Raw genomic sequence first — 16,003 nt, 5'->3', positions numbered from 1 at the left:
ATTTGCTGAAAACCATCATCTTGGGTTTAGCAGTTTTACGGGGGTAATATCTTGCTTATTGTTAGCAGTTTCATGTGTGTTCCATTCAGGAAAATTCCTGATAAAATGACCAGTTCTAAGGTGCTTAAAACATGCATTAGGCAGATTCTTATATATTACTAGTTGGTCCTTAATAAATAACCCATATGTATATGAGATTATCAATGACTCTATCAATTTCTTACTAACATGTACTTCAATGATCAACTGAGGATGCCATCTCTGATTTATGTTCGTGTATGGCCTTTGACCAAGTAATCTTCCAATGGGGGTAGCCAAAATTTTCAAGAATGGATAGAGATTCAAAGGAAATTTTGGAAATTCTACCCAAACAGGAACACATGTCAGTTTTGGTCCTATTGTTTGGTCAAATTTTGGGGTCCATTTAAGTAAAGACAGAGGCAAGTTACATAGCATCCATCCACCATACTCAACAAAGTTAAGGCTACTTATTGCGTCTCAAACAAAAAAAAGAAATAGTTATTTAGTAGGTATTCCATGCTAATAGGTTTGAACCCAATTGATTCCCAATAATTTCTAACCCGATTTCTGAGAAAGTCAATAGGTGGATGAGCACCATGACAAAGACAACCTATCAGTGCTCTTGACTGATAGGTGCAATTAAAGTTCTTCAGTTTCATAGCAGGGACTAAGAGAGGAACCTTGTTACCTAGGAGGCTTGAAGATGGGTTATCTTGATTATTTTATGTCTAAGTACCCTGTGGGGGGAAAGTCCAGAGTCTTCATGTCCTCCATTGATGCCTTCACTAGCCGCTCGTTTATTGAATTGAGCAGGGCAGTTCTGATGTAGAAAATTATTAGTCTTGTCAGTACCACCTCCAGGCTTATGAGGGCACTCTAGCGAATTGTTGTTGCCCCCTCTGCTAGCTCCCTAAAGTTTCCCATTTCCTCCCTGGGGTGATGCACCACCACTTAAGCCCCAACCTTCACCACCATGGTTGCCGGCTTCTCCCCACGATTCCAAAGGTTATGCACTCCATTATTCAGATATTGCATTAAGAGACCATTAAAGAGGGGGTTCCCCATGATTTGACCATATGATCTTCGCAAGGAGCCAACCATACATGTCTTGTATAGTAAGAAAATTGTATGAGTTTGTTGTTTGAAGGGTGACAAGACAAATCCAACCTGCATATCATAGTAGTATGCAGATTCCCTGTGGACGCTCCAAATGCAAACAAGACTACTAGTATACTTAGAAGCACCTCCATGTGAAAGGCCTGATGCAGGGTTCCCCCCAAGAAAAAAAGGGGCTCAGGCTTCCAATGAGAGATCTGGTTTGCAGATATATATAGAGAACACAATAGAGAGAGAGAGAGAGAGATCATCACTCTGGGCACCTGGCTTTGTTTTGATAATAGCCATTTGTCGAAAATTCTTTTTTTTTCACACCGTTGTCTTGCCACTACATGGACATAGTGTGAAAAAATCTAGAATGCATCGTCATTTGGCATTCTTATTTATCTTGAGAGTCAATGCCATATTACTCATTAGTGCCAGTGTCCATAGTGTAGATGGTTCAAAAATACTAGATTTTTGGACAAGTTTAGTCTATTTTTGATATTTTGTATATTATTTCTTGTAAATATCCAAAAATTTTAGACAACTTCTAGAATAGGATGACATGTAAAGAAAAAGTAAGTGGCTTTCAGCCATTTTTGGGGGATTTTATATAAAAAGAAGGATTGGCAAAATTGTACGATGCACGATTGCAGTTTACAGAGACAGCAAACAACACTCCAAACTGGGAGAAGAAGGAGTGATCTAGGAGAATTCCGACCAAGTGTCTAGGTATTTTATCCCCCTTTTGGATCCAACAGAAGCATCAGATTGGCAGTCTGGGTAACAGAGAAGAAGCTATTGTTTGATGTACGTTTTAGGTCTACAAGGGATTTATCTTCTCAAGATGCAGAAATAAATTGGTACGCTTCACCTCTATGAGTATTCTTCTACGTCTTCTATTTTTTTAAGCCCCTTCTCTTTCATCAATTTCTCTCCTTGAATCTCCCTTTACCCTAAGGTCTCTTACCCCCGTGGTAGAATTTTGATCCCAAATGCTCCAACAGTGGTGAACTTGACATGAAAGTCGGCAAGCATGTGTGTAAAGATGGGGGATTTTGCAGGTTTAAGTTGTGATGATGCTTTATAACAGATGATTGCTTTGTTGCAGCAACAACAACAATATCAGTTATTGTTACAATACCAAATACAAAGTCAGTAGGAAGCAGAAATAATTGATTCCTTAGCTGTGAATGCATTGTAGGTAGTGGTATATGAATTAAAGTAGTTTAAGGGTCAAAATGTTTCAACCTTCATCCAATTGTATGAAGAAAAGATGTTGTTTCATGGGGTATCGCAGTATGCATGGAATCAGTATTTTTCTCGTTTGGCCATCCATACATTTCATGATCGCATTGATGAGTTACATAGAAGAGATACTGATTGGGCAACCTTTAAGAAAGCTTTGAGAGAACAGTTTTTCTTGGAAGATGCAGGATTGGTAACTAAAAGACATTTACAGGTTGGATTGAAAAGCCCAATAAAGGATTAGCTGCTACAGCTTTGCTTTGTGAATTTAAAAGTCGGTATGTGCAATTGGATGATGCAGATGAGCAACAATCATTGGAGAGTGAGAAAATTGATTTTTTTAAAAGGCTATAGATCCTATCTTGTAGGAGAAGCTAACTCATCATTTAAAAGATGCCTCTTCTAAAATGGGACTGAAATTAGATTGGGCTAATGTAACTGAGGCAGTGCATATGTTGGTAAAGAGAGAGCGGATGAAATTAAGATGGGATATAGGTACCACACCTGCCAGTGTTCAAAAGGGGACTGAAATTGCAGCCAAGGTGCTTGTAAGTATGGTAGAACAGCTAGCTATACCTATTGGTCAGACTCTTAAAGGTGATACTATGGATGAATTAATCAAGGGGATGCGCAATTTGAGGCTAAATTTGACAAAAATCAATGCAAAGGTAGAAAAATTGGATGTCAAGGTAGAAGACAAGGGTCGGGAAAGGATACAATAGGAGATGTATTTGGTGTGATAGTTTACAGCATGAAAAGCAAGATTGTATAGCCTATCGTGAAGCGGAAGCAAAAATGTTCTTGGAAGATTGCATACTTGGTAGTAGAGTGAAATTCACGCTTGGCAAAGTTTTTGGAGTTGTGAAGCTTGAATTTCATGATGTAATCATTGATATGCTAAAACGAAAAAGACTGTTTGATGGTAAAGTTTTGCAAGCATTGAACATAGGTTGACAAAGACATAGAGAAATAACTTTAGAAGGAATGTGGTGAGTCATGTAATGCTAACTTAGAGCAAGCTGATGTTGAAAATGGATTAAATGGGAGTGTAGATAGCAAGCTTGTGGCTAAAATTGGTCTTATGGGCAGTAGTAAGCATAGAGAGAAGGCTATGTATAATGGGGATATCCATCAACAAGTACATGAAGAAGAAGATGCTCATTTTATTCCAAGTAGTCATTATTCACAAATGCATTGGGCTCGTACTAAAATAGAGAAAAATGTTAAAGTGGGAGAAATAGAGATGCCTTGCATAGCTCTCTTGGATCATGGTTTCGAAATAAATGTTATGGCACACAATTTGTATGAGAATGGGGGTTGGCCGATTGATGTAGATCTGGGATGGCACGTGTGGGTAGGCAACAATCCATCAAGGGATCTTTATAAAGTTTGTCTGAATGTACCCGTAACTATTGGAGATGTTAGGTATGAATATAATTTTTTTGTGCAAGATTGATGTAGCTATCTAGCCATTTTTGGGCAGCCCTATGTTACGGAATCAAGATTGGAAACAAAATCCTTGGATGATGGTTCATATGCTCGGGTATGAAGTAAAGACAATACAAAGGCAGTATAGTTTCTCATTATTTGTGTGAATCAACCTCACAATCGGGATAGGGTATGTGATAATCCTATGCCACCTAATGCATGAGAGTTTAAGGGTTTTTAGACAGCATTGTTGTAAGTGAAGATTATGACAGTGCCTCTAGGAATATAATTATGCCTCCAAAAAAGGGAAAAACTGTGCTTGTGTTTGGATTGCACGAATGGATAACATGTAGTCTTGGTTATTTTAAGAATATTTGAGCCATGTGTAGGGCTTAAAAGAAGTATGTAGGATGGGCTAAAAAAGAGCTGAAGATATATGGTTTGATGGATGCAAATGAAGGTATTTCAAGGATTTTTTAAGGACTCATTGATGTTGATATAGTGGCTGAAATTTTTACAACAATTAATAGTGAAAATAGGGCAGAAAAAGAGGTTATTTATGTTGGCACTTTAGAGATTTATGAAGTCATTCAAGAGTATGCTGAGATGAATGTTATGGACTGCAAAACAGGGCTAAAGTAAGGGTAGATACAAAGTACAAAACAGTTGCAAAGAAGGTTAAGCTTGTGGCTTTGCCTTTACTGCTTGAAAGTGATGGGTTGGCTGAAAAAGTGACTCAATAGCCTAGTTTAGAGGATCCACATGGAGTAGGATATAAATTTACAGTTGAAACTTTACAAGAGTTGAAAATGGGTGATACGAGCTTTCTTTTGCCTGTAGAAAGAGCTTGTTTCTTGAAGATGTTAGCAAGGCATGGGAAAGCCTTTGAGTTTCAGCCAAATGAAATTGGATGTGTTGATCTGACCATAGTTGCACCTATGGTGATCTTTATAATACCTCATGTGCCATAGAATTTAAAGCTTATTCCAGTGCCTTAGGTATATTTGCCTAAGCTGCTTAAGCTTTTGAAGAATGAGAAGATCAGAATGAGGATTTTGGATCCTTCTTCACCTCCATATTCGAATCAGTGTTTTATTGTTCCAAAGAAGAATGGCGCTTTGAGGTTTATACATGATTTCAACCAGTTAATAAAGTCACCATAAGGAATATTGGATCAGGCCCGATAGTGGATGAATTTGCAAAAGAATTTGCAGGTAAGGCAATTTACTCTATGGGTGATTTATACTTAGGATATGATTAGTTCTAGCTTGCATTGGAAAGTTGGGATATCACTACCCCATGAAGACACTACGTGGATTGATTAGGATGTGTACGCTTTCACAGGGAGCAACCAATTCTATGGTGTATATGATGAATGATATGCATAATGTTTTGAGGGAGTATACTCCTCAGTTGACCTTGCCCTTTCTTGATGATGTCCTGATCAAAGGATGTGATATCTATATGATGATGTCCTGATCAAAGGATGTGATATCTATGAGAATAATGAAGAGTTAAATGAACATGGATATAGAAGATTTGTGGCTGATCATATTACTAATTGTGACAGAATTTTGAGTGGTCTTTAAGAAGTGCATTTGACTCTGTCAGGAGAAAATTCAAATTTTGGAGTGGAGGAAGTATTAGTTGTTGGGCACATATGTGGACCATATGGGAGAAAGCCCTCACCAGTAACGATTAATGCCATAAGTAGGATGCTACTACGGGAGACATGTTTGAATGTATCTTAGTTGAGAAGATTTTTAGATGCATGTATCTCTTACGTGATATGGATTCTACATTTTTCTCATGTGGCCAAAAGTTTATATCAGCTCTTGAGAAAAGGGCAAAAATTTTGGTGGAGTAAATAGTATATGAAGGTAGTTCTGAAGTTAAAGAGCTTATTGATTTCAGCCCCAACACTAAAGAGAGAAAATTATGAGAGTGGGCAGCCTATTATTCTCACCGTGGATACAAGCCCAATTGGGCAGTGGGTTAGGATGATGTTGATTGGAATATGTATGCCATTGGGTTTGGAGCAAAGGTCCTCAATAAATGGCAATAGCAGTATTCTCAAGTCAAAAGAGAGCTCTCGGGTGTAGTTACATCCCTTAAGTGTGATAGGGAGTATTTTATGGGAGGTCATGTAGTGGTAAAGACTGCTTGTCTACCTCTATCGGACATGATAGTAAATTGCTTAACTCCCGATATTTCCATGTTACCGTGGATTGCATATATAAAGTCAATTAACCCTAATTTTTAGCATATTGCAGGTAGAGAAAACCCCGTGGCTGACATGCTTTAATGAGCAAGGTTTAAATATGAAGAGGAGCTTATGGAAGATGAAGAGAATGATGTGATAGGTGCTAAAAATGACTTTATGATAGCAAGGAATGAGTATGTAGATGTTGTATTACTGTAGGTACAGATATGAAAACAACAAGTACAACTATCATAACAACAAATACAACAGGTACAATTGTTGTAACAGGGATTTCAACAGTAAGAAAAGAACATACAACCATGGAGAAGAGATGGGCAGTAGAGAGAAAGCATCATCAGTGTTATGCTTCAATGAGAATACAATTTTTGGAAGAGTTGTATGAGGATGATTGGCTAAAAATAGGCCAATATATCAGCCTCATGACAAAGAAGGCTGAGTGGTCTTATGGGTTAAAAGAAAATCTTATGGGTTTTTCTTGAAAGACAGAAGATATTTATGGAAGCATGTAAAGGAAAAAAGAGGAGCTCCAGTACATGTATTGGGAGATAGGGCTTCTCAACAACAGGTGATGTAGGAGTTTCATGAAAGTTTATGGGCTGCACATACAGGAGTTTGGGGCACATTTGCCAATATCAAAGAGAAGTATTGGTGCAGAACATGTAAAGATGTGGAGCATTATCTAGAATCATGCAGTGACTATCAGATGTATTCCATGGTAAAGCATAGAGATGGGTTGCAACTGACCTATCCATTGTCTCCGCATTACAAATGGGCAATTGATTTGGTTACCATGGCTATAGGTTTATGGAATATGAGATATCTTGTGCTTGCACGAGAAGACTAAACAAATCAAGTGGAAGGTTGAGCTCTTATTAGTACAAAAACTGCTCAAGTAGTTTGCAGGTTCTTATTAGAAATAAGTCTTTTGCAGGTATGGTTGTGTTGGTAAAGTGGTTGCAGATAGAGGAAAATTGGATGTGGATGAGGCTCATGACTTATTTTCATGATTGGGTATCAAGCTAGCTTTAAATTCAACCTACAATCCTGAAGCAAATGGAAAAAGTGAAAGATGTCATCATCCTATCATTAACACATTAGCAAAGTCATGCAAGGGCAAGATGAAAGAGTAGCCAAGAATGTTACCCTTTGCTTTATGGGCTAATAGAACCACTCATAATGCAGTTACATGGTATATGCCTACTGAATTAATGTATGGAGAATAGCCAATCATGCCGATTGAGGAGACTATTGCTACTTGGAGTGTTCTACCATGGGAAGAGGGTTTGAATAGAGAAGAGTTGCTGGTCCTATGCATTAGATAGTTAGAAAGAAGGCTTGAAGATGTTGAGAAAACAATGAAAAATATGAAAACTACAAGGATGAAGAATAAGAAGAGGTTTGACAAGTGACATAGACTACAACCACGAGCTATACAAGAAGGGGACTGGGTAATGGTTATGACAACAACTTGGAAAATCAGCATAGTGTCAATCGGAAGATGAAAAAGTGGTGCTTTGGTCCATATGTGGTAAGGTTTGTTTTTGACAATGCTACCTATGCATTAAATGAGATGGATGGGATAGCTCTAAGGATTCAAGTGGCTGGAAATATATCAAGCTCTTTAAACATAGGGAGTCTTCAACATATGAGTTGAAGGAGTTGGATACTAAGCATAAACATGAGAATATGGAAGAAGAAGAGATAGAAGATAAAGAAATTGACATAGCAAAGGGTACTTCTTCTGACACTACAGATCCATAAGACTTTGACACATGCAGAGGATGTGCAAGTTAAGAGGGGGTGGATGTCATGCCGCTACACGGACACAATGTGAAAAACTATATAGTGCATCGCCATTTGGCTTTCTTGTTGATCTAGAGAGTCAATGCCATACTAGTCATTAGTGTCAGTGTCCGTAGTGTGGATGGTTCAAAAATACTAGATTTTTGGATAGTTTTAGCCTATTTTTGATATTTTGGATATTATTTCTTGTAAATATCCAAAAGATGTAGATAACTTCTAGAATAGGATGACATGTAAAAATAAAGCAAGTAGCTTTCAACCATTTTTCGGGGATTTTATGCAAAAAGAAGGATTGGCAAAATCGTGCGACGTGCAATCGTAGTTTACACGCAGCAAACATCACTCTGAACTATGAGAAGAATGAGTGATCTAGGAGAATGCTGACCAGTTATCCTAGCATTTTACCCCCCTTTCGGATCCAACAGAAGCATTAGATTGGCGATCTGGGTAGCAGTGAAGAACATACTATTTGATGCACGTTTTTGGTCTACAAGGGATTTATTTTCTCAAGATGCAAAAATAAATTGGCAGGCTTCACCTCTATGAGTATTCTTCTACATCTTCTATTTCTTTGAACCCCTTCTCTTTCATCAATTTCTCTCCCAGGATCTCCCTTTACCCTATCGCCTCTTACCCCTTGGTAGAATTTCGACCCCAAACACTCTGACACCGTTGTGTTTAGGAGGTTGAAGGGTTATTTTCAAGAAGCTCTATAGCTCTACAAGGATATGGTTGATGGTGATCCAACTGATTTTCGGCCTTACCTTTATTAGGGTATCATTTACAATCACTTAGGAGAGAAGGTATATAAACAAGTGACCTAGGTGTTTAAGATATATTAAAAAGAAAAAGTGTTTTGCCTTTAGCAAAACGTGAAGAAAAGCTTAATGCTTTTCATTAAAAAATGCTAAGGAAAGTTTTAAGAGTTTAAAAGCATGACATGAGTGTGAGGAGAAAAAATTTCTATAAAAAGGGAGAAAGTAAAGAATTAGGGGCTCTTCTCTTGATTTCGATTACATGTTTATATGTGAGAAGAGAGGAGGTTTGTTATACTTTCAAAAACTTAATGCTTAAGGTTCGATGTATTGTCAGAATTTTGAAGAGGTATGAAGACTTTATGCAGATATTTTTTTGAAGCTCTCATTCTCAACATTGATCAAGGTTTTAGATACTCTAATTGTGTGTGTTTTCGTTATAATAGAGGCTACAAGAGGAAAAGTTGTTATTTTTTGAATTGGTTGTATGGGTGTTTTGGTTTTGTTGTGGTTGAAAAGACTCAAAAATTTTCATTTTATGTTGTAAATAAACAAAGTCAATTCAGTAACACACACTACTTATCATCTTATTTTTAGATTGAATGAGAAGATTATCTTCAATCCCCGCTCATGAAAGAACGTGCACTCATGTAATATTAGCGCCACAACCTATGTATGGCTTAGATCCTCAAGAGCAGGATAACACTTCAGGTTTTCATGGAACAAAAAATGTTCTATGCATGACAATAAGACTAGCATTGTCCCTTAAAGAAACGACTATATGAGAGGTATTTTAATTGTAGGTACTGAGGATCCTGAGGAGTAATGCCAAGTTCTTTCATCCTCAACCTAATAGTTCTAACCTTCAACTCACCATGGAAACTTTCCAAGAGACTAATTACCATAGGAACCCACCAAAAGAATCCCAATAAATATCACCACCTTCAATAACCAAGCCACCTACTACTACCTGAGCCACAACATACCTTAGAACAAGAAGCTTTGATGCCACCAACAACCCGAAGAACTCCTCCAATGACAACACATGACCGTCCTTGGTGTTCATGTCCTTAGTGCAAGCTAAAGTATAGCACCTACAATGAAGAGTGCATAGGACTGGCTCTCATCTAGGAGAGGGATAATGTTAATTGCAAGAAGTAAGTAGTATGCAATATGCAAGCAAGCACAAATAAGGAGTCTAATTTTTTAGATTATTAGCCATAACATAATGTGCATGCATATTTAAATTACCAAAATCTTGCAACAAGTGTATTAATTTATCATGTAAATTTGCAAGTCAAGTGTCATACTGTATGTAATATTAGACTAGGCTCTTGAGGAAAAACTCAAAAGGTTCTAGTTTGTTCACATCATAGATAAAGGATGCAATAAGAGATGATTGGTCTTGAGGTCGCTTTCTTGAATATAAGTTGCGTGACTTTGAAGGTACCTGCGGGGTTTGAGAGCACCTTATATGACCTTTGAAAAGGTGAGGTATCCACCTTTGTAATTCGGGTGGCAACAAAGAAGTCATGAGTGCGGCTCGTAGTCAAGGTGGTATCCCCACCTCAAACGTTTATAAGGCGGCAACGAATTAGTCGTAAGTGATGTGCAACATAGTCAAGGTGGTATCCCCACCTAAAACATTTATAAGGCACTGACCAAGTCTTCGTCTTCATGTCATGTCTTGACACGTTCTACTAGCATCGATCCTTATACAACCTTTCATGCTAAGCTAATTGAGACACAATTCTCCCTAAGTGCAGTTGAGATTCCCTAGTTGTTCTAAAAATCATTAGATCATCACAATGAATCTAGAAAACACCATTGCAACAGTTTATTGATACTTTCGACCGCAATACTTTCCACTTTTTGCTTTCAAGCTTCAAAAGGTTTCAAAAGTTTTCCTACAGTTTTTGAAGATTCAGGGTAACGAAAGTGTAAGCATAAGAAGGTCATCAAATGGAACCTTACAAAAGTGGAACCAACTGACAAGGTCATATGAAATCTTCTGTAAGCCATATGCCTTACCTTGTAGAGTTGCTTGAGAAAGATGTAGCACTCATCATCTTCATTCTTTCATTACAATAAAATCATAGGAGAGATGTGGAGGCATGATGCGCAGTAGCGATTGTGTCTAGTTTTCCATGAAAATTCACATATAAGCATGTGGGGTTATGTTTCATTAAAAAGAATGTGTGTAAATGGCATTTTTGACACACTTTTCAGCAACAATTTTTTAATTCAAAAAATGAAACTTACATATGCACACGATTTTGAAGTCAAGAAAGAGGAGAGGAGAAACAAAAGAAAACACTTGAAGAAAAGGAAGAGAACCTTTTATTGTATTTAGAATATTGTCAAACAAGCCCTAACACTAGTTTCTAGGAGTAGTCGTGGTCTAACCGAAATCCCAATAATTTAACCGTGATCAGGAGTGATTATATGGTGCACTTTTACATTAGTATTTTCATCTTCTAGTTTCCTTTTTGTCCCATTATATAAAACCTTATTTAGCTATACCTTGCACCAAATTGTAAACATGTTTGTCTTCTTTAGATTCTCTTAGGATTGGGCTGGCTCTTAAGCTTTCTCCCCTTCTTTCCTATTGAAAAATCCATATCATAAAGTTGCCACCCTTTACATGGTACCTCCTAAGTTGATGTAATTGCTAGCAAGGATGATGTGATTGAAGATCATCATGGACTAAATAATGGGGATTGAAGAAGAAACCAGCATCTAAGTTGAACTCCATCATTGACATTAGGAGTTTCTTCCCAAGCAAAAGAATTTCCTTCGAAAGCACAATAATTCTCTTTTCAAACACAAGAAAGTATACTATCCCATTAGCACTCCCTTTCCCTTAACATAAAAACACCCCCTTAGCTTACAATTCAAATTACCATCGATTGGATTGCCTGAAAAAAGCCATTGCAAGTTTTTCAATCTATCTCTATTCCTACCTTGGATGGTACTTCTGGGAATTGAGTTGCTCATGCCACCACTATCATGTCAAAATCGATAGCCTTACACATAAGTTGGCACATGATTGAAATATCACAAAGGATCGGGCTAGGAAGCATGTTGTTGATGCAACATTGATGCTACACGATAGCATGAAATGATTAAGTGTAGTTCATCTTCCTACTACTCTTCATCTATCCACACATTGATTCTTGTGTTGCTTCATGAAATCCACCATGCATTATTGACATGTGTGCTATTTTATAGACAACCAGCTATTTGTGAGTATGTTTGTCACTTCACACTTGAGCTCTTCCCCCCAAATTTTGCATGTCTATAAGTTAAACCAGTCCCCCTCTCCTTCAAATGTGGTTATTTGACTACTCATGGCTCTCTTGGTCTACTCACGTATGTGATCACATCTAGATACTGAGTGTGATTGTTGAGTGCAAATCGGTTACATGAGCTGTGTGGGATAGCAAAGCCTTATTATACCTAGACCCAATAAAGGGGTATGTTGGCATTTGCGACTTAACTTCAAAGCATACCAACAATAAGGGAGAATCATACTAAGCTATTAAGATAGAGTGTTCATGCCGAAAAGTGAATGCTCATATATTCCATCAAATGTATACAAGGGATTGATGATAGGCATTGGACATGAAGTTTAGCTTTGGAGTAATCTAGTCATATGAAAATACATGATAATGGGTTGGACTACTTGATCACTACTTGCAGAGTAGTGGAGGATTACAAAGTGTTCATTAGGGTTTACAAAAGGTCAAGACCCAAACACCATGTCAAAGGGAAAAGTAAAGATAAAGATTAATGGATGTGAATTCAAGAGGAGAGAGCCAAGCTCAAGGTAACCGAGGGAGAGTCCATGTAAATATGACTTGAGGAGTAGAATAAGAAAACACAAAAGATTGAGAAGGAGGAGAAGACCACTTCACTTCTTCCTTCATCCTTATATATCTTGCAAAACCAATGTTACCATAAAGTCCTTCTACCATAATCCTTGGCTAATCCATTGCCTTGCATTATTGTGCAACTAACGGCAAAGTTGGTGGCCTTTTTTCATCCAGGTCATCTGGCACATGGCATGTATGGAGGACCGGAACCACATGAGTTGTTCTTTTATGGAATCTTCATCTTTCAGAGTGGGCATGTCTTGTGCGGGGTTGGGGGTGTGGGTGGGGGGTTGGGTTCAAGGTTTAGCAGATCCGGTAGCAACAAGCAAGTGGGATAGGTAGTTCTAGATGTGAGGGGTAAAGTATAATGGGGCATGAAGCGGCAGGAGAAGCTTGAGGGAGTGACGAGAGCAGGGAGTACTTAGGGAGGAGTGGTGGAGGCTATTTTGCTAAAGCTAGAGGTCCTTGGAGGCCCAATGCAAAGGCTACATGATTTGGTGAGTGTAGATTTTGGCTGCTAGGATTTCCAAATAATAGGCACTGACCTCTGCAACTTGCTAGAGCCAATCACACTACATCCTCAATACTTGGAGTTGTCAAGTCAAGGTTTCAAATTGTTCATCTTGATGGCCTACAACATCTTGGAGGGAGTAGAGGCACATCATGCACTTGGATGCTAGGGCGTTGGATTGTGTGTGTCTCCCCTTTAGTTGCTCAACTTAGCACAAAGCTTATGTATTGATGGTTTGTTCTTCGTTTCCGTTAGTAGTAATGCATGCATGTTCCAAGATCGATGCAATGATGGATTTTTCTAGGATTGTAGTAATGTTTCTTCAGTTCATGCAAAGCTCACAAAATTTTATCATGTTGAACATAGTCCTAAACTAGAGCTAGCCTTCGTTATCTTGTGCTCTTGATCTCAACCTTGACAATTCAATTGAAGAAGGGCCTACAACACAAAGCTTGCTCCTAGACTAATACTCTTCTGCCTATGTTTCCATGCAATCGTCCTCCTCTAGAGCTCACTAGTTATCAATGACTCCTAAGTCACTAGAATTGCTAGTTATGAGGCTCCCAAAGCAGCCACAATATTCACCCCTCTAGTTTGCAACACTCCCTTATAGACATGTGGTCCAAGGATGATCTAAAAGTTGGATATCCTTAGCATGAATATGGAGAGCTAATATTATCATGTGAGGATTTGATGTAGAGAGTGCAAGCAAAGGGAATTCACTATATATAAAGCCATCATAGCATTGTGTGTTGAAGTAAAATGCATGAGACCAAGTTTCCCTCTCACCACATTAGTTGGTGGCCTCTCGATGCAGTGGCCTCTAGAGGTGGCTACCAAAAATTATGTTGGCTGGATCATGAGATTTTACTATTTTATAACTTTGATTGTTATAAGGAGGCCTTGCAAGGGTTTAAGTACACAGGGTTAAATGAAGCTTTATACCTGCATCCACACAACAACTCCCTATAATTTCCTTGATTCCCTTATCAAAAAGCATGAGGAAATCTTGTGTGTTTTGATGTGTGTGTTCTTCCTTTGTTTGTATCTGTAGTTGACACTGCATATCATGGACACACCATTTTTTGAGATTGATTTGCCACACACTCCCTTGCAGACATGTGGTCCAAGGATGATTTAAAAGTTGTGTTTCCTTAGCATGAATATGGGGAGCTAACATTATCAAGTGAGGATTTGAAGTAGATAATAAATGTCAAAGTTCAAAAGGTATGTTAGCAAGGACATGTGGTGAATCAATCTTAGAAAATGGTGTCCAAGGAAATTTCAAATATATGATTCATAGATATATTGATCCTTTGATGAGTTTGCAGCTCCAATTTCAAGCTCAAGGGAGTATAAGAAAAATAAATTACCTATATATAAAGGCATCATATTATTCTATAATGAAGTAATGAGGGTATGACCAAGTCACCCTCTCCCCACATTGGTCGGTGGCCTCTAAAAGGGGCTACCAAACCTTGTTTCGGTTGGTCATATGCTTGTATTATTTCATAACTCTAACTATTGTAGGGATGCATTTGTATAGAATCCACCATAAAATCTCACAGAATCCACGATGACTATGCCTCTTGGCATCATGCCTTGGAAGATTTTAAGATAGATAGGTTAAATGAAGCTTTACACATGCATCCACACAAAAACTCCCTATATTTTCCTTTGCACTTCCCTTCTCAAAAATCATGACAAAAATTAGTGTGCTTTCTTTGTGTATTCTTACCTTGCAACCTTGTTTGTATCCACAATTTGTAATGCATATCAAGGATATACCATTTGACGAGATTGATTTACCACATTGCCTTGCAAACATGTGGTTCAAGGAAGATTAAAAATTTTGATACTCTTAGCTTGAATATGGGGAGCTAACATTATCATGTAAATATTTGAAGTGGATAATGGATGCTGTACTTCAAAAGGTATGCCAACAAGAGAATGTTGCAAATTGATCTCAACAAATTATATGCCCATGGAAGATTTAAAATCTAGGTTCATACATATATTGATCCTTAGTTAAGTTTGAAGCTCCTATTTCAAGCTCAAGGGAGTGCAAGGGAATGGAATTTCCTATATGGATAATCATCATATAGTGGTTTAAGGTAAATGGAAGTCATAGGAGGAAGTTTTTTAGAAGCCAACGACCATGCCCTTAAAGGTAGGATATGCACCGATGCCTTTCTAGTCTTTCTTAAATAGGAATCAACCAGGACTTGGTACTTATTGAGTCTCTTAAGAACTATGGTAACTTTAGTCTCTCCACTTAATCTCAAATTTTCTTAGGAAGGTCAATTGGCTAGATAGGATGATCAATTACCTCTACTCTTGGATGGGGATCTAACATTTCTTGGTTCACTAGAGCTATGACTTGGTAATCAAATTGGGAATTAAATTATTTTCAATTATCAAATTTCCAATTGGTTTCTTGGGAGAGCAGGATTTCTTTTCTTTTAAGGCCTGGAATCACATGACCACTTTTCAAGTGCATGTATGTGTAGTCGTCGAAGGCTCTTCTTTAGCCTTATGCATTTTTGATATGGTCTCACTTTCTTATAGTTATTTCTCTCGTTTTAGACTCATTCTTGTTTACTTTAAACTTGAAAGGAGGGGAGATTTTAATCCATTTTCTATAAAAATTTAGGGTTTTCACCCTCTTGGATGCATGTGAACATATGGCATTGGTCACATAACTCTCTTCGAAAACTTTCTTCATGCTCCATAATGAAGGGATTGAATTTTGTACACAATTATTGTGTGCTAGTCACATATCAAACTAGCTAATTAAGTGACGCCTTTACAACATGTCAAATGACTCTTATCAATCTTGCTTAACAAGTTTCAAAGTGTGTACCATTATTTAAAATATCTAGTGGCACCTTTGCCATGAGTCAAAGTGTCCCCTTCTTAGAAAATTTACTTACCAAATCTTTTTGATAAGTTATGATTGTATCAAATGCAAACAAATTGATATGATTGGATGAATGATAATGATTTAAGTGGTATGCTATATGATATATGTAAGGTCTCA

This window comes from Lygodium microphyllum, chromosome 18, assembly GCF_053477565.2.
Source record: "Lygodium microphyllum isolate KBCC chromosome 18, Lygodium_microphyllum_v1.1.10, whole genome shotgun sequence".
NCBI classification, from domain to species: Eukaryota; Viridiplantae; Streptophyta; class Polypodiopsida; order Schizaeales; family Lygodiaceae; genus Lygodium; species Lygodium microphyllum.
This window is presented reverse-complemented; position numbering follows the sequence as displayed.